Here is a 19,040-nt window from a genome sequence, read left to right as displayed (position 1 = left end):
TACAGAAGCTGAGTATAGAGGTGTGGTTGTTGCTGTTGTAGAAACCAACTGGCTCACAAATGTTCTTCGTGAACTTCATCTTTCACTTAAAAGGGTTCCGCAGGTTTTTTGTGATAATATAAACACCACTAACATTTGTTACAATCCAATTTTTCATAGTAGGACGAAGCATGTTGCCATTAATTTCCACTTTATTCGTGAACAGGTCCAGAATAAAGATATTGAAGTACATCACCTTCACTCAGTTGATCAAGTGGCTGACATAATCACAAAACCACTTCCAAAAGCCTCTTTTGTACAACAATTATCCAAGTTGGGTGTTGTTGACACTACCAACTTGCGGGGATGTAATAAAGGATAAAATCAACTTCTATTTTTAAATTTCAATTTAGTAGTTCCTTCCCTTTAGGTCTCTTTTGTATTTGGGTTATATGTAGATAAGTATTAACCTTTTCTTAGTTTATCACATTGCGGTATAGAATCTATTTATACTCAATCTACAATCAATGAAAAACATCATTCCTTTTATTCCAGTAATAGTATTATACTTTATAATTTTACCTAATCATACAAGCAAAATCATGGAAAAGATCATACAAAGTTAATTATATGAAAAAAGACCATTAAGAGAAAATGTTGACCAATTCCAAGTTGGACATTGAAACTTGCTAGTTTCATGATTTGTTCTGGATGACGATTACAACTGCGACAGTATATAATGCATCAGATCTCATCCATTCCAATAAAGAAAACAAGTATTTCAGACCATTACTAAAATTGATCACTTCCAAAGTCCATTCAAGAAAATACTAAGTATTGGACATGAACTGAAATGAATCAAGTCTTGGTACATCAGTTACTAACCCCAACGTTATGAATTAACTAAATGGATAGAAACAAGGTATAAATGTCTTGAGGATCAATCCATCATATGAGGTCTCTACATATTAATATTCTGGTCAACCTGTCTCTCACTGCAAAGAAGATTATAAATGTTAAAAGAAAGAGGATTATAAATGTTAAAAGCAATATTGGAAAACATATTGTGAGAGGGAATTTAATGTAGGAAACAAGTTAATGAATTTTTATATAATCACATATTCTAAAATAGCATACCTTTGTAGTGTACCTCAAGATTGTCTTCTCCCATCGTTTCTGCAACACCTTAATCTTGAGCACCAACTCTATAAGTTGAGGGCTTCCCCACACTGAAATAAACTTAAATGAAGCAATATCCCCAAAACTTTCTTGGATATATTTTAGCTTAGTGCAATAGTATTTAAGTAATTCCTCGAGAGCATGGGAAAGGATTGATCTGCAACGTGCCATTCAGAAAAAGACATATTATCGAATTTTAGAGATTTGAGATTCTCAAAGGTGACTTCTGCCATGTTCCATTCTTCACCACCATGGATGCTTGCCCTTACTAGTCCAAGCCTTTGAAGGTTGGGTAGTGATCTCCCAATTCTTGACAGTGCATCTACTGTCAGATCGAACCCACTGCACACAAAATATGCTGAAACTTTTTAAAGTTTATTAAGAACATCAAATCTTGGAAAGTAAATATGCTCTACTGAACAATCCATTGATTTACTAATGCAGAATCCAAGGGTTCGAAGATTGGGAAACCTTGTGAAAATATCCTCTGAGCCTCCCGAACAGGAAAAGTTGAGAAGATCTATTGTTGTCAGATTCTCTAACTTTGTTGGTTCGTCAATATCTGAATCAAAGAAAGAACAATTATAGATGGACGCACATTGTAGCTTTACAAGACACCAGATACTAGGCGATAATACCATGTCTGTTCCACCATTCCTCACTACCAGAGTTTCTAGATTCCGTAGGTTTGAAAATGATAGAGGGAGAGCTTTTGCCTCTGTCCGGATGATTAAGCACCTCAAATAAGCAAGCATGCCTATTTCATTCATCAAAAAATCTGTGAAATTTACATCCGTCAGGTCCATCATTTTAAGAAGCCTCAGGTGTCTTAAGTGAAAGTTGTATTGAAGGACATTGTTATACAGATACTCACGATTCACGTGTATCTTCAAAGAGAAAAGGTGTTTAATAGAAGGATTTTTCTCATCTGTATTGAACAGGAATGGAATTTCATTCGAATGAAGATGTCATCATAATGAATGGTCATCCCACGTAGCATTGGATCTGAAGAAGAAGAAGAAGAGGAGGAGGAGGAGGAGGAGGAAGACAAAGCACTTGAACTTGTGATGTCAAAAACCTTTTCCTCTCTAGCTTTAATCGAACAGAAGTCATGCACCAGATCATGAATTTGGCATCTCTTTTTGCTACCACCTCTCACTATTACCAAGCTACTAGAAACTAACTCATCCACATAAACCTTCATTACTTCTTCCGCACTTTTCAAATCAGTTAGTTCCACAAGTCCTTGAGCACTCCGTAAGTCTTTCAACTCGGATATTACCATATATTTGTCCTTCGGATAACTTGCAAGGTGAGGAAATCAAGGCTTTAGGTAATCTGACAAATGGTCATAACTTAATTGTATAACCTTTACCACTTTCTTTGTATCCTTAAAAATAAAGGAACTCAAATTATTGAGAGCTTCAAGCCACAAAAATTCTTTCTTTTCCTTCCTTGAAATGACTCCACCAGTTAGAAACTCACTTACATCAAGGAACAATACACATATAAAATCAAGAAAAAAATCTGGAAATAAAATAGATGATACATAAATTTAACGTGGAAACCCAAGTTGGGAAAAAACCATGGGCAACGACAAGTTATTCACTATATGGAAGGTATAGTACAATCAAATCCTCAAGAATTCAAAATATGAAGGAATGAGGATAAAGAAGATTTTGATCTTCAGTACAAGAAAGACACTACCTCAAGCAGTTACATAGAAAACTATATATATCACCAAAACATACAGAAAATACCCCTGAGAAATAGGCTGTACTTTCAGAAAAAACAACTGGCGACCAATAACTGCATCATGATCTGCTCAACTTCCTAAAACTGGGCAAGTGCCAAGAACCAAGCTGGAACATGGAGGCATATTGAGGCATAATCAGCAGAGAGTCAAAAAATTGGAGGCAACTCTAACAATCTCCACCTTGACTCACATTTAGTAGATTCTCGTCATTACCATAAAAGCCCTGAAGGGCAATCAAGTTTTGTAAACACTAGCTAAATTCAAAAAATGTTTGAACTTAGCAATGGGAAGTAGCTTAGTAAGAATATTTGCCGGATTCTCCGAAGTGTACACTTTCTTAACTATAATCTCTCCGGCAGTCATTGTATCTCTGATATAATGATATTTCACAATAATATGCTTAGTCTTGGAATGATAAGCATCATTTTTTGTTAGATATATTACACTCTGACTATCTAAGAACACAACAGTAGTATCTTGTGAAACACCAAGCTCAAGAATAAGACCACGTAACCATGTAGCCTCTTTCACACCTTTAGTAGTTGTAACGTACTCCACTTCTGTAGTGGATAAAGCTGTAATAGATTGCAAAGATGCTTTCCAACTAATAGAACCAGAACATAAAGTGAATTTGTACCCAGACAGAGATCTGCGCCTATCAATATCACCACCATAATCAGAATCAACAAACCTAACAACATCATTAGATGTCACCTTGTTCCTATCAAAGACCAAGCCAAGATTAATCGTACCTTTCAAGTATCGAAAAATTCACTTCACCATATCCCAATGATACTTTCCAGGATTGTGCATATACTGACTTACCATACTCACTGTGTATGCAAGATCGGGTCTAGTACATACCATGGCATACATGAGACCGCCAACTACACTGGAGTAGGGAATATTGGACATTATTTCAATCTTTTCCTCTGTTTTAGGATAGAATTCAGAAGATATCTTAAAGTGAGATGCTAGAGGAGTTGAGACAGACTTGCTCTTACTCATATTGACCTTGTCAAGGATTTTATGAACGTATTTTTTCAGAGACAAGTATAGCTTTCCAGCTTGTCATTCTCTATAAATCTCCATTCCCAAAATCTTCTTTGCTGCACCAAGGTCCTTCATTTCAAACTCATTACTTAGTTGAGACTTAAGCTTATTGGTCAAAGACATGTCTTTTGAAGCAATCAACATGTCATCCACATATGATAACAAGTAAATAAAGGAACCATTTGAAGACTTTTGAAAATACACACAATTATCATATTGACTTCGTGTGTAGCCTTGACTAACCATAAAAGCATGAAATCGCTTGTACCACTGCCTAGGTGCTTGTTTAAGTCCATACAAGGACCTTTTCAAATGGAAAACACATTGTTCATTGCTAGGAATAACAAAGCCCTGAGGTTGCTTCATATAAATTTCTCGCTCCAATTCTCCGTGTAGAAAAGTCGTTTTAACATCTAATTGCTCCAATTCCAAGTCTAATAATGCGATGAAGGCAAGAAGCACTCTAATGGAAGAATGACGAACAATGGGAGAGAAAATTTCATTAAAATCAATGCCTTCCTTTTGATCAAAGCCTCGAACAACTAAATGAGTTTTCCATCTAGCATCTTCAACACCAGGAATTCCTTTTTTCCATTTGAAAATCCATTTGCAGCTTAATTCACGACGGCCTTTAGGAAGTTCATATAACTCCCATGTCCCGTTCTTATGCAAACTTTTAATTTATTTTTGCATTACTATCAGCACTGGGATGAATTACAACTGTTGATTGCCTCCGAATATGAAGTAGGTTTAACTCCTTCAGAAATCTCTTGTGCAACTGTAAGTGCATAGGCAATTAGACCATCATTATCACTGTATCAGTTGGGCTTTCTAATAACTCTCCTTGGTCTATTATGAGCAATAGAAGAATCATCCATCAATTGTGGCTCAACGGGATGGGTGGTACTAGAATCTTGTTCATCAACATGAATATCATTGCTACATTGTGGGTCTGTAGAAAAGTTAGGGTCAACCTTCTGAGATGTAGTTCTCACGTCTAACTCCACCTTCTCACTAGTATCTTGTGGATCACCTATACTAGGAGATAATACAGAAGACTCTTTTCCAAACCACAATAGATTATTTTCATTAAAAGTGATGTCTCTACTCAAAATTATTTTTCAAAAATTAGGACACCATAAACGATACCCTTTAGACTCAGAAGCATAGCCAAGAAATAAGCATTTCACAACCCAAGGAGCTAACTTTCCATCATTAACTTGGGCAAAAGTAGGGCATCCAAATACTTTTAAATTAGAGAAATCCACCGGATTACCTGACCAAACTTCTTCTGGAATTTTGAAGTTAATGGATGAGTGAGGAGATCGATTGACAAGATAACAAGCTGTAGAATTGCCTCGGCCCAAAAATCACGATGATGCCATAGTCCCGCATTAGAAAGCATACAACGAGATCTTTCAAGAAGAGTTCTATTAATACGTTCCACAACTCTATTTGTTGGGGCTTCCCAATAAGAGTTTTGTGTCTAGCAATACCATGACTCGTGCAAAACTTATTAAAATCTGACTCACAAAACTCCAAGCCATTATCAGTCCAAAGTTTTTTAATCTTCTTTGAAGTTTGATTCTCAACAAGAGCCTTAAAGTTCTTGAACTTAAGAAAATTTTTATTTTTATGTCTCAAGAAATAAACCCAGACTTTGCGAGAGAAATCATCTATAAGGGTCATCATGTAGCATTTTCCTCCGAGAGATGTAACCTTTGAAGGCCCCCATAAATCAGAATGAATATAATCAAGAAGACCATATGTGTGATGTATAACTGCTGAAAAACTCACTCTCTTTTGTTTTCCAAATATGCAATGTTCACAGAAAACCAATTTCCCAGTAACTTAATTATCGAGAAGACCTCTTTTGATAAGAAGAGACATACCTTTCTCACTCATATGACCCAAGCGCATATGCCATAAACGAGTGAGATCATCATCAAATAATGATGTGGAAATTGCTGCAGATCCTGTCACAATTGAACCTTGCAAGTAATAGAGAGTCCCACGTCTTATTCCTTTCATCAAGACGAGATCAGTTTTTGAAACCTTGAGAATTCCACCTTCTGCTGAATATTTACATCCAAGAGATTCAAGAGTACCCAAAGAAATCAGGTTGTATTTCAAGCCAGGAATATGACGAACATTGGTCAAGGTTCTGATAACGCCATCATGGGTCCTTATTTGTACATTACCAATCCCAAGGGCATCATTCCCCATTAGGACAACACCTAATTCAGCTTTTTCATATGTTGAAAAGCAATCCTTACGAGGACACATATGATACGTACATCCAGTATCAAAAACCCATTCAGAAGAGTTCTTCTTATCAGTAGAGACAGCTAACAAAACATCACCTTCGGAATCATATTCAGCAACTCCGGCTTCAGTAGTTTTCTACAATATTTTGTTATTTTCTTCTCTCTTCTTTTTATTCTTCAGTTTTTTGCATTCAGAAATAACATGCCCAGGTTTCTTGCAGTAATGAAATGTCTTGCCGGAATAACACCCTTTGTTCTATGATCTACCTCTAATAAACAAGCCCTCTGTTTTATCTTCTAAATGAACTTCAAGATCAAATTTTTCTTTGGACAACAAATTTGATTGAACATCTTCATAAGATAAAGTTTCATGATTTCCATATAACATAATCTCCTTGAAGTGTTTATAGGTAGATGGCAGAGAGACAATTAATAAGACAGCCTTGTCTTCATCCTCAATTTTAACTTCTAAATTTTTCAGATCTATTATAATTGAATAATATGCATCAAGATGAGATTGGATCAAAGAACCTTCAGACATACGAAGCGTGTATAAACGCTCTTTGAGACGGAGCTTATTGGAAAGGCTTTTGGTCATATAAAGAGACTCAAGTTTCAACCAGAGACTTGCAGCAGTAGTCTCATGAATAACCTCCCACAAAACCTCTTTGGAAAGACTAAGTTGAATTGCAGAGAGTGCCTTTTCATCCAACTCCTCCCATTGTTCGTCGTTCATAGAATCAGGCTTCTTAGACTTGCCATCTAAAGCCTTCTTCAAATCGTTGTGTGTGAGAACAGCCTTCATCTAGACCTTCAAGATACTAAAGCTAATTTTTCCATCAAATTTCTCGATATCAAACTTGGTTACAGTAGATATCATTGAACCTGGCTCTGATAGCATGTCAAGAAATGCACCTTGGGCCTAACTCAACCTCAAAAGCTAGCTCATAAGGGGAGGATTTCCCAAGTTTATATAAGCAAACCACTAGTCCATTCCCCAACTAATGTGGGACTTTTACCCACTCTAATACCCCCACTCACGCCCAGGCCTAATTGGCACTGGCGCATGGACCGGGAGCCCGAAACGGGAATGAACCTGGCTCTGATACTACTTGTTAGAAACTCACTTACATCAAGGAACAATACACATATAAAATCAAGAAAAAAATCTGGAAATAAAATAGATGACACACAAATTTAACGTGGAAACCTAAGTTGGGAAAAAACCACGGGCAACGATAAGCTATTCACTATATAGAAGGTAGAGTACAATCAAATCCTCAAGAATTCAAAATATGAAGGTATGAGGATAAAGAAGATTTTGATCTTCAGTACAACAAAGACACTGCCTCAAGCAGTTACAAAGAAAACTATATATATCACCAAAAATATATAGAAAATGCCCCTGAGAAATAGGCTGCACTTTTAGAAAAAATAACTGATGACCAGTAACTGCATCATGATCTACTCAATTTCCTAAAACTGGGCAAGTGCCAAGACTCAAGCTGGAACATGGAGGCATGTTGAGGCATAATCAGCAGAGAGTCAAAAAATTCGAGGCAACTCTAATACCACCGATCAAATCAAGTACCAAAGAAAGCCTATCACACTTTTGGGATATTTTTTCACCAACATCTTTTAGTTCATCAGGGCAACATTCTTCTACGAATACCTTTTTCTCTAATAACTCCCAACTTTCTTCTAGTCTTACCAATCGAAGATCAAGAGGATCACTGTGGGATATTCCATGCAAAGCCACTTTCTTTTTCTGACTTGTTAAAATAACTCTGCTTCCTTTCTGAAATTCAGTTGGAAAAGGCCTTGTTAGCTCATCCCATGTTGCAGCATCTAGGGGTGGGCATGGTATGGTATATACCGAATACCAGATCGAAATTAAAAAAATTTATACCGCGGTATTGATGTTATGGTATTTGGTAGGAATTTTAAATTATTTTGGTATTTGGTACGGTATTTGATATTTATGCAATAAATACCAAAATACCGTATACCGCACCGAAGTTTTTAATAACATATAAAACCCATATATATATATATATTATATTTAAGATTATTAAATATATTTATATATCATTGATTAGTCAATTGAACACAGAAGTAACTTTTATTCAGAAATAAATTTTTTGGGAAGCTTATTATTTAGGAGCACTATGCTTAAGTTTAGGTAATGTTTTTCAGAGTTTGTATCTCGGGCTATTCAATCGTGATTGAAATGTTAATTTTGTGTAATTGAGAAATAAAGATAGTTGTTACCCTAACATGATTGAGACATTTTTTAAATTTAAAGTTGTAGTTTTTCCATATGAATATATGTAATTAGAAATCAAATAAAGTATGGTTACCGAATTACCAAATCGTAAAATACCAACAACAACAACAACAACAACAAACCCAGTGTATTCCCACTTAGTGGGGTCTGGGGGGGTAAGATGTACGCAGTCCATACCTCTACCTCTGATGAAGTAGAAAGGCTGTTTCCGAAAGACCCCCGGCTCAAGTCACGAGATATCACACAAACACATAGTACAGCACAGCAGCAGATGACATAACATAGTCCAAATCGTAAAATACCAAATTTAAAAATACCGAACCATACTGAACTAATTTGGTATGGTAATGGTATTGTTCTTTTAGATACCAAAAACTGAAGTTACCATACCGAAGTTTAAAATACCGTACCATGCCCACCCCTTGTAGCATCCCACAAGTCATCCAAGAAAATAAGGTACCTCTTTCCAAACTGTCGTTTCTACAGCTTATTAGCAACGTCATCATCTATTTCATACTCACTGTCACTTTCTTCCAAACCATGTATTTGATTGAGAATTTTTTGCAACAACTTTTTCTCATTACTTTCCTGGTTGACTGCGCACCAAGCACGAACATCGAAATGATCAACAACAGATTTATCATTATATACTTTGTAAGCCAAAGTAGTTTTTCCAAGTCGTGGCATGCCGACTATGGAAATTACATCTATCTCCATTGGTCCGCTGGTGAGCTTCCTAATTATCCACTCAGTCTCCTCCTCAAAACCTATAATTATTTTACCAACTATTGATGACTTGTTTTCAACTTTCTTGTTGGGAGAGTTCACAAAAATTGTACTTGTGTTCTTGGAGATCTTTTCTTGTACCTCTTTTTATACAAGCTTGATTTTTCCTATGGTATCAGGAAATACGAAGATAAGCTGCAAGAGACCATTATCCTGACAATAATTGAGTCGATAGCATGTTCCACTGCATATGCCACATTTACGAGCCCAAAGATCTCTATTCCATTCTTGCTCAACTTTCCCAAAGAACGAATTTATGAGCTCTAGGTCTTCTTTCAGCTGACCGATTTCTTCTTTTATCAAAGCAACTGAATAAACATTAGAATTGAGCAAGTCATTTAAGTTTCTGAGTAGAAGAGTCATGAAGAGTGGTCCATCACTTAAGGGGAAGTGGAGCTGAGGTGACTCTGCAGGGGCTTTCAAGAAAACACTCTTCAGATCTTCATTCAGAAATTCAATATTTTCCAGCAAGTTTAGACTTGCACCACTTGTTCCGTTCATATTCTCTTCACTTTGTGCGTTCTTTTCTAAATTTCAAACAAGAATGAATACATCCTTGGTAAGTGCTCCAACATGTGCTAAGAGAACAAACTATTTTTCATGAAGGAGCACATCAGAAAGAATAATCAATAGGAACTCTATCAAGACATGAAAGTTGTACGCTGAAGGGCTCGGAGTAATATCATTAGTGATGTGCTGTTGTATACGAATCAGTGATTCTCTAAGAATGTCTAGAGATTCTTCTAAGAGTTGCTTGATGAAGCGTACAACTTCTGCCGACATTGAAGCTTTCAAGAACGTAGAACATATGTGCATAACATGCAGTTCAACAGGAATAACCTCCATAAGTAGAGTAGCTATCTTCAAATTAAATCAAGAGGCATCTGATTTGTCTGATACATCAAGTCGGTAATCCAAAAGAGTAGAAAAAATTTTACTACTTTCTGAGTCATAAGTTGAATCTGAGGTAAGACATATTCGATTATCTCATAATCAAAGCAACCATTTACTTTCAACCCATGGAAATCTCTTAAATTGCCAAATACTTTCTGAAGAAGCTCATATTGACTATTGAGTCATTGATGGTAAAATCAACTCAGAAAAACATTGGGGTAGATAGTGGAGATACATGAGGATGGCATCCAAAAGTTCAATCAAATGACCCTCGATCATGGTCACATGACTTGATTCAGCATAGCTATGTGAGCTAATACAACTTTTGATATTTTCCAGGAGGCGAGGAACGTCATGATCCTTTAATTTAACCAGTGTGTCTTCTCCACTCTGATGAAAAAGTGACTGGACCAGATCATGAATCTCTTTTGATATGCAAGACATGATTTGGCCATTACAACTTTCCGAAAACAAATAGTAATATTGATGAAAAAATGCAGACTAAATTGTCAGCTCTTCAATTTGATCCATATTAAGAACTGAACTTTGCACACGTCCATCATTTAACCTCTCTATAAAATCTAGAAGATTGGCAATGTCCTCACTAAGCACAACAGATGAAACCTGCCCAAAAAACGAACTGTTGTTTCAAATTGCCCATGATAATTTTTCTAACTTACAACAGGTAGCTATTGACAAACACATAAAGCAAGCATGTCAATAAAGAATTTCTACTGATTTGTCCACAAACTAGTTAGCTACTTAGTGCACTGACGAAGTATATTAACTAGACAGATGTTTTAATACAAAATCGATAAAAACGAATGCATACCGGAGATAGTTATTTTATTTTCAACACTATTAAAATGGGTTAGAGTCCTACTTTAATAGTGTTCGGAGAATGGCCTTGTGGTCTTCTTATATGGACTTGGGCAATCCTCCCATCTTGAGCTAAATTTTGAAGTTGAGTTAGTCCCAAATGCCACATCATTATAAGCACAATTTTGCACGTCAAACCCAACCATAAAAATCATTTTTTTTATATAGAATCTATATGAAATTTTTTCTCAAGTTGATTAACATGTTTAAGTTGATAGCATTTGTGGCCTAGAGTCAAAATTTTTATGAGGCCTTACACTCCTTTTAGAAAAAAATTGCATCTTTATTCTTAATTTAAGTCTGCTTTATTTAGCTTTTTAGCTAAAAGTTGTTAATCGTCTTACTCCTTCCATAACATTTATGTGACACCATTTGAATTGACACGTTATTTGAGGAAAAAGAACGATTTTTAAAATTTGTGGCCTAAAATAATCTTTAGATATTTATGTGGTTGTATATCACTTAATTAAGGGTAAAAGGAAAACTTTAAAGCTATTGTTTCCACGGAAAAGGGCTCCTGAATTATTTGAAATGGAGCAAACGTAGTCTATTTATTTTTTGGCTCAAAAATACTGTCCCCATTTGTTTTTTGGCCCCTTCATCTTTGTACTTGTGACAAATTCAAAAAATTGTAGCCCTATATCAATTTGATTCTTCTCCTTATCTCCTTCCTGAACCTTGTTCAAGAGTTCTTGAAAATACGTTAATTCTTCTTGCGTTTGTCGAACCATCTTGATGTAGTTGAACATTGTTTCTTTTGCTTTGTCACTATCATTGATAGTTGCTTGGGACAATTCCCCCGACACTTTATCATTCTAAATATGATGTCTACCATGACTTTTGCTTTTACCTTTGTGTTTTTCACTTCTTTGTTACCTAGGAGAGATGTCAGCATCCCTAGCATCATTTGCAAATCAGATATCCAACCTTTCATCCTCATGGCTTTCATCAAAAAAATCTGCATCTTATAGAAGATCTTCATTCCTAATTTCACTATTTGGAGCACTTGTCTGATGAACCATAAGTTGTTCTGCTGCTAGTGGTGGAACTATCATGGTACAACTAGACACAAACACGAGCTATTGGGCTCAACTTGTCGCGTATCGTAAGATATGTAAGCTGCAGCTCCTTCTCCATCATGTCTGCCCAACTCTTCGCGCTCATCCCCCACTTTGGTCACTCTTAGCTTTAATGTTACTGGTTGAGTGCACTGGAGTAGATACCACCATTGTATCCATATTTTGGTCACTCCGTATGGATATTAGTTGTTGTCTAGAGCCATATTGTAGCTCTTCAAATGGCTCCACGGATTGTGCTGGCACTTAATATTACTTTGAATTGTTCAAAGTATCCATTAAGGGCTTCAAAATGGGGATGGATAAAACCAAACAAGCAACATGTTAGCCAGTTCCTAATGTTCATCATGAAATATAGGACTACTCGTACTAGGATGTTGTTCCTCTCTAATCGAAAAAGCATCAAGAGTTGGGACAAATAATGTCCTTTGAGGAATTTGATCGAACACCTTTCTTTGTCACAATGCTCGGCTCATTGTCACGAATCAAGGTGTTAACTACGGTGCCCATGTCTTGCTTTCATGTCACAATTGGTCCAATTCTCATCATTAGTCGTATCTTTACCTTTGCTTAACTCCTTGGCTCACATGGAAACCTCAAAATCATGTATGACTACTCCCAAATCAACTTCCGTTGTGGCATCCATCTCTTTAAATTGTTGGCCATCTTTTCCATGTTCATCATCCACAACCTCGTTTTTCCTATTAGTATTATATGGAAATTATCAAGTTGCTGTTAATTCATGATCAGTTGTACTCTATCAGGTTGTCCCGCTTTGTGATGAATTTTTGAGTTGACACCCTAATTCAGTTGCTCACTTCTTGTACCAAGAGGTTGAGGAATTGAATCTTTAGTCACTGCTTTATGTTACACCTTATCATTGTCTTTTATAAGCTACTACCTAGCATTCAAATAATCTCTTGCATCACCTTGAATTTTTTCAACCGAGACTCCATCAACTGCTTTTGGATCGTCTTGAATCCTATTCACTTTCTTTCCTGTCAAAATTTACACTAACAACGTACATACATCATCTCATAGCTGAAATAGAACAGATGAAGGAAGAGAAGGAAGCATAAAGAAAGCACAGGAGTTCATTGATATGAACCGAGAAAAAAATAGTTACAACTACTATCTTTTAAATAACTTAGGAGCTATTTATAGAATTGTACAAAGTCTCTAATATCATCTAGAAGCTTCCTAACTATCACTCTCTTAGCTACCAAGTTGTTACAAACCAACTAACTAACCAGATGTACAAGTAAGCAATGCAACAGTAACTAAGGCAATGAAACAGTAAACACTATTAACTACTATTAACTACTTTCACTTGTTCTAATAATCTCAACGCTCCCCTCAAGCTGAAGGATGCAAGATGTTAACCACACCAAGCTTGCTAAGGAGATGAGAATGCTGCTCATGACTCAAGCTTTTGGTCAATATTTCTTTCACCTGATGTTGTGTGGGAACATACATAGTCTTGACTAACTCAATCTTGATCTTATCTCTAATGAAGTGACAATCAATCTCTATATGTTTTGTTCTTTCATGAAATATAGGAATGGCTGCCCGTTGAATAACTGATTTTCTATCACTCAATACTGTGATAGGTTTGTGAATAGAAACACCTTAATTTGAGATTAAACCCTCCAACTAGGTTAAATCAGCCAATGTTGAAGCCATGTTTGTATATCCAACTTCAACTGAGGTCCTATAAAGTATATGTTACTCTTAGATTTTCATGACACCAATGATCCACCAAATTGTATCACATAACCAGTGACAGACCTTCTAGTATTAGGACAGGCTACCCAATCAAAGTCACGCCAGCAAGTTATATTTGTAGTGCCTTGAGTCTTCATCCAAATGCCTTGTCCTACTGACCCTTTCAAATATTTAACCACATTATGTGCAGCCTGAAAATGTGATCTTTTAGGCATCTTCATAAACTGGCTTAAAGTCTGAACTGTTGGGTTCGAAATCGAGAGGGCGTCATGCGGAAGCTATTAGTTGCAAACCATCGTGGTGATAATTTAGATGACAAAAAAAAAATACTAAAAACATATTATAGATAGGATTTGGTCAAGCGAACTACATATTGAAAACTAATATCAAAAAACATATAAAAAAAAAATACTATTTGGAGAAAATCTCCTCCTAAACAAGACTCATAACGACTACATTGTGGATGTTATTGTGTTATGTTATGAGAAGAGAGGTCTTCTATTTATAGAGTTCCAAAACTTTTCTTCTAAGAAAGAGGTTTGCCAAATATGGAAAAGTTTTATATTTTCCTTTCAAGAAAAGTAAAAGTGAATATGGTATTATTTTTATTTTTCTTTTAAGAAAAATAAAACTTAAATTTGGTAAGAAAATTTGGACAAAAACCTCTTTTGGCTTGATTTTCTTGACATAATTTGATACACCTTCTTCGCATGCATGATTTTGTTCTTCGCATAATCTTCATCACTGTTACTTGTCATGGTTAAAAATAAGATTTAAAATATTATGGTTAAAAATGGGTTAAAAATAAATATTTTATTTTTATTTTTAAAGATGCAGCAACAGTACTGTTGAAATATGCTTAAAACTTCTTCTCCACATGTAGCTAAACAAAATCGTCATTATTACCAAACTAGTTGTAGCTTGATTTTGAAATTGCTTTGAACTAGTTTAATCTTGTCTCACCACACTACTGGATCTTTGAACCGTATGCTCTGATACCACTTGTTGGGTTCGAAATTGAGATGGCGTCCTGCAGAAGCTATTAGTTACAAATCATTGTGGTGATAATTCAGACGACAAAAAAAATATACTAAAAAACATATTATAGATAGGATTTGGTCAAGTGACCTACCTATTGAAAACTAATATCAAAAAACATAAAAAAAATACTATTTGGAGAAAATCTCCTCCTAAACAGGACTCATAACAAATACATTGTGGATGTTATTGTGTTATAGTATGAGAAGAGGGATCTTCTATTTATAGAGTTTCAAAACCTTTCTTCCAAAAAATAGGTTTGTCAAATATGGAAAAGTTTTATATTTTTTTTCAAAAAAAGGTAAAGTATTTATGGTATTACTTTGATTTTACTTCTAAGAAAAATAAAACTTAAATTTGGTAAGAAAATTAGGACAAAAACCCTAATATGTATTGCATAGCTAATATCAGGTCTAGTAATTGTGACATACATAAGTTTTTCCAACTAAGTATTTGATAAAGAGAGGCATCCTTCAAAACCACATCATTGGTTATACATGTAGCTTCATCAAACTCTACAGAGGCCAGTTTAATATTGGACTCCACAGGTGTAAGTGCAAGCTTTACACCAGTAAGACCAGTCTCTGAGATCAATTCAAGCAAGCACTTTCTCTGATTTAAAATGATCCCTTGTTTTGATCTTAATATCTCAATACTTAGAAAGTATTTAAGCTCACCCAAGTCCTTGATCTTGAATTGTTAATGCAGTGCTTTCTTAGCTTTTATAATCATAGACTCATTGTCTCTAGTAATGAGAAAGTCATTTGCATATACCAATATAATCATCATTCCTCCTGTCTTCTTCAATGTGAGCAGAGAGTAGTCATATGTACTCAGAGTAAAATCAACCTTCAACAAAGATTAAGTGAGTTTAATATTCCATTGTCTTGAGGGATTTTTAAGCTCCTTTAGTAACATGCAGACGTTATGTTGACCCTTTTGCTGAAAACCTTCAGGCATTTGCATATATATATTTCGTCATCTAGATCACCTTGAAAAAAAGTATTATACACATCCATCTGGTACAAACTTTATTCTCTTGAAACTGCTAGAGCAATGACACACCTGACAGTTACCATCATAGCAACAGGTGAAAAAGTGTCATGATAGTCTAAACCTTCTTGCTGACTATAGCTCTTTGTTACTTGTCTTGCTTTGAACCTTTCAATATCACCATTTTCTTTGTAATTGATTTTATATACCTATTTTGATTCTATGACATTCTTTTCTGTCCATAAGTCAACCGCCTCCCAGGTATTATTTTCCTCAAGAGCTTGAACCTCCAACTTCATGACTTGAAACCATTTCTCATCTGCAATAGCTTCACTAATTTTTATGGCTACACTAAAGTAGAAAATTTGTTCACATAGCATTGATATGTTAGTGAAGTATTACCATAATATAGATAATTAGCAATGGGATCTGGTGCCTTTCTTCCTTCCTTCTGTAGTGTAATATTTCAACTAGATAGGTTCCTTATTTATTCTTGGAGTTCTTCTAGGTGAAGGCTGAGCACCACCAGTTTTTGTGATGGCTGGCATGAAAATGTCTGACTGCACTTATGGTAATACTTTAGCCAAATGTTTAGGTTTTGAATTATCTTGAGTCAACTCCTCTATACCTTGATCTTCAGGCATATCTGAGCCTGTCTCACTGGTGCCATCTTCATATAGTTGCACTAAATTTGATGCATTGTCATCACTTTGCTTGGTAGCAAATGGAAATACAAGTTCTTTGAAATACAACATCTCTGGCAAAACTTACACTAACAACATACATACACCATCTCATAACTAAAATAGAATAGATAAAGGAAGAGAATGAAGTGGAAAGAAAGTAGAGGATTTCATTGATATGAACTGAGAAGAAACAATTACAATTACTAACTTCTAAATGACTTAGGGACTATTTATAGAATTGTATCAAATCTCTAGAATCATCTAGAAGCTTCCTAACTATCACTCTCTTAACTGAAAAGTTGTTACAAACTAACTAACTAACCGGTTGTACAAGTAAGCAATGTAACAGTAACTAAGGCAATGAAACAATAAAAAACTATTAACTGCTACTATTAACTAGTTTCACTTGTTCAAACTTGTTCTAATAATCTCAACATTTTCTTGTAGCAAGCGACACTTACTATCATTGTGTCCTTGATGTTTGCAATGGCTACAATATGATGGTAAGTTATCATAGATAAACTCTTGAAATTCTCTAAACTTTACTAGTCTTTTTGTCCATAAATTGAAGCCTCAACCTACTCGGCAATATGTCCATTAAATCAAGAATCACCCTCACCTTTGTTGTACTCGGTCTTGAGTTAGTTTGCGTGATTTTATCGATGACAGTGAATTTTCCAACTGTCGAAGCCATGAATAATAGTGGTCTCTTCGCAAACAGCTCTGGAAACAAGTTTGGAAGAGAAATAGAAGTGTGTGTATTTGTATGTCAATCTACCATCTGTATTTGTGTATAAACAAGTATCATTTATATGTGTATTATTCAAGTTGTATAAACATGTACCATTTGATACAAATGTAACATTTGTAGTTGCATAATTTAGCATTTGTATTTGTTTAATTTATCATTCTATTATACAATTTGTATCAATAAAATATAATTTATATAAATGAATATAAGAACAAGTGTTCATAGAAAGAAAAGTAATAATTATTTTTTGATTTTTTAAAAATACAAATAATACAGTCAGTTATAAATTCAGATACAAAAATGAAACAAATGAAATTATAGATACAAATAAATATGCGATCAACTTAGAAATACAAATACAAACTAATTATTTAAAAATACAAGTGCATCAATAAAAATAGAATACAAATACAAACAAAATAAAATCACAAAATAAAAAATACAATATGTAGTCAACTATAAAATACAAATACAAAATAATTCTTAAAAATACAAGTGTGAATTGTATTAAATATAAATGATGGTGCGAACTATAAAATACAAATATAAGTGTGAACTATAAAATACAAATACAAATACAATTATATCAACAAATATAAAAATATAAATCACTAAATCAATACAAATATATTGCGAGCAATAAAATATAAATAAAATTGCATTAACGCATACACAAATATAAATGATGATGCACATACAAATACAATAACAAATTATGATACTTTCATTATCATCCGACGTAGCCATATTTTCTTAAAGTGCACAAAATAATAAAATAGAACAAAAACAATAAGAAAAAGATACAAAAAAAAAAAAAGCTAGAGATAAAAGAGAGAGAAAAAAACAGAAAAAAATAAAAAATGAAAAAAGGGGTGGTGTAGGGTTTGGATGGGGGGAGAAAAGGACAAAAAGACTAGAAGGAAAAAAAAAAGAGAAATAGAAGTTAGAGATAGAAGAGAAAAAAAATGAAAAGAAAAAAATAAAATAGAAAAAAAAGTAAGAAAAATGAAAAAGAAAAAAAGAGAGAAAAAAAGGTCGATTCATGTAATTACTCATTGTATATTTGTATTTATATTTTTTATCGAATACAGTCAATTGCATACTGTTGATGCATTGGTTACAAATTATAATCTTAAAAGTTAGGCTATCTGCTCCCAATTTGCTGAAAGTTAAGCTATTTCTGAAAGTTTCTCCAATATTAATACATATACATATAATTATATATAGAAAAAAATAACAAATGCAAAATTAAATAAATATAAAATAAGGTAAAATAATAAATTTTTTTGTCGAAGTTGATATTTTTATTTAAAAATAAAATTTACTGAATTTGCTTAATGCAATGTTAGAAAAATAAAGGAAATGAAGAAATGTGTAATTTAAATTTTCAATGCCCTCACCGTTATCTTTTAGAGAACCGATAGCTTATCTATATCTATAATCTATAATCTATAAAATATGATATATTAAAAGTGTGAAGACCCTAAAAAAAGTGATCTGAACTTTTTACCCTTCATTAAAAAATTTTGTAGTAGATAAAATTATCTTTTCACTTATTTTTCTAATTATTGTATTATTATATTTAAATATTTAAAATGAATCCTACAATATGTGGTAAGAAAAATATGAAAAAAAAAAAAATTTCTTGTGTACTTGAAAAAGAAGTTCTAAAATATAGAAGGGGAAAACAT

General features: G+C 34.2%; 1 pseudogene; it reads right to left on the bottom strand.

The window, feature by feature from the left end:
• Positions 1 to 940: 940 nt before the first annotated feature.
• Positions 941 to 10,123, bottom strand: LOC124895852 (annotated as a pseudogene).
• Between the last annotated feature and the right edge of the window lie 8,917 nt (positions 10,124 to 19,040).

This window comes from Capsicum annuum, unplaced genomic scaffold (genome assembly GCF_002878395.1).
Source record: "Capsicum annuum cultivar UCD-10X-F1 unplaced genomic scaffold, UCD10Xv1.1 ctg999, whole genome shotgun sequence".
NCBI lineage: Eukaryota > Viridiplantae > Streptophyta > Magnoliopsida > Solanales > Solanaceae > Capsicum > Capsicum annuum.
Note: the sequence above shows the minus strand (reverse complement) of the source record. Positions and strands in the feature narration are given on the sequence as shown.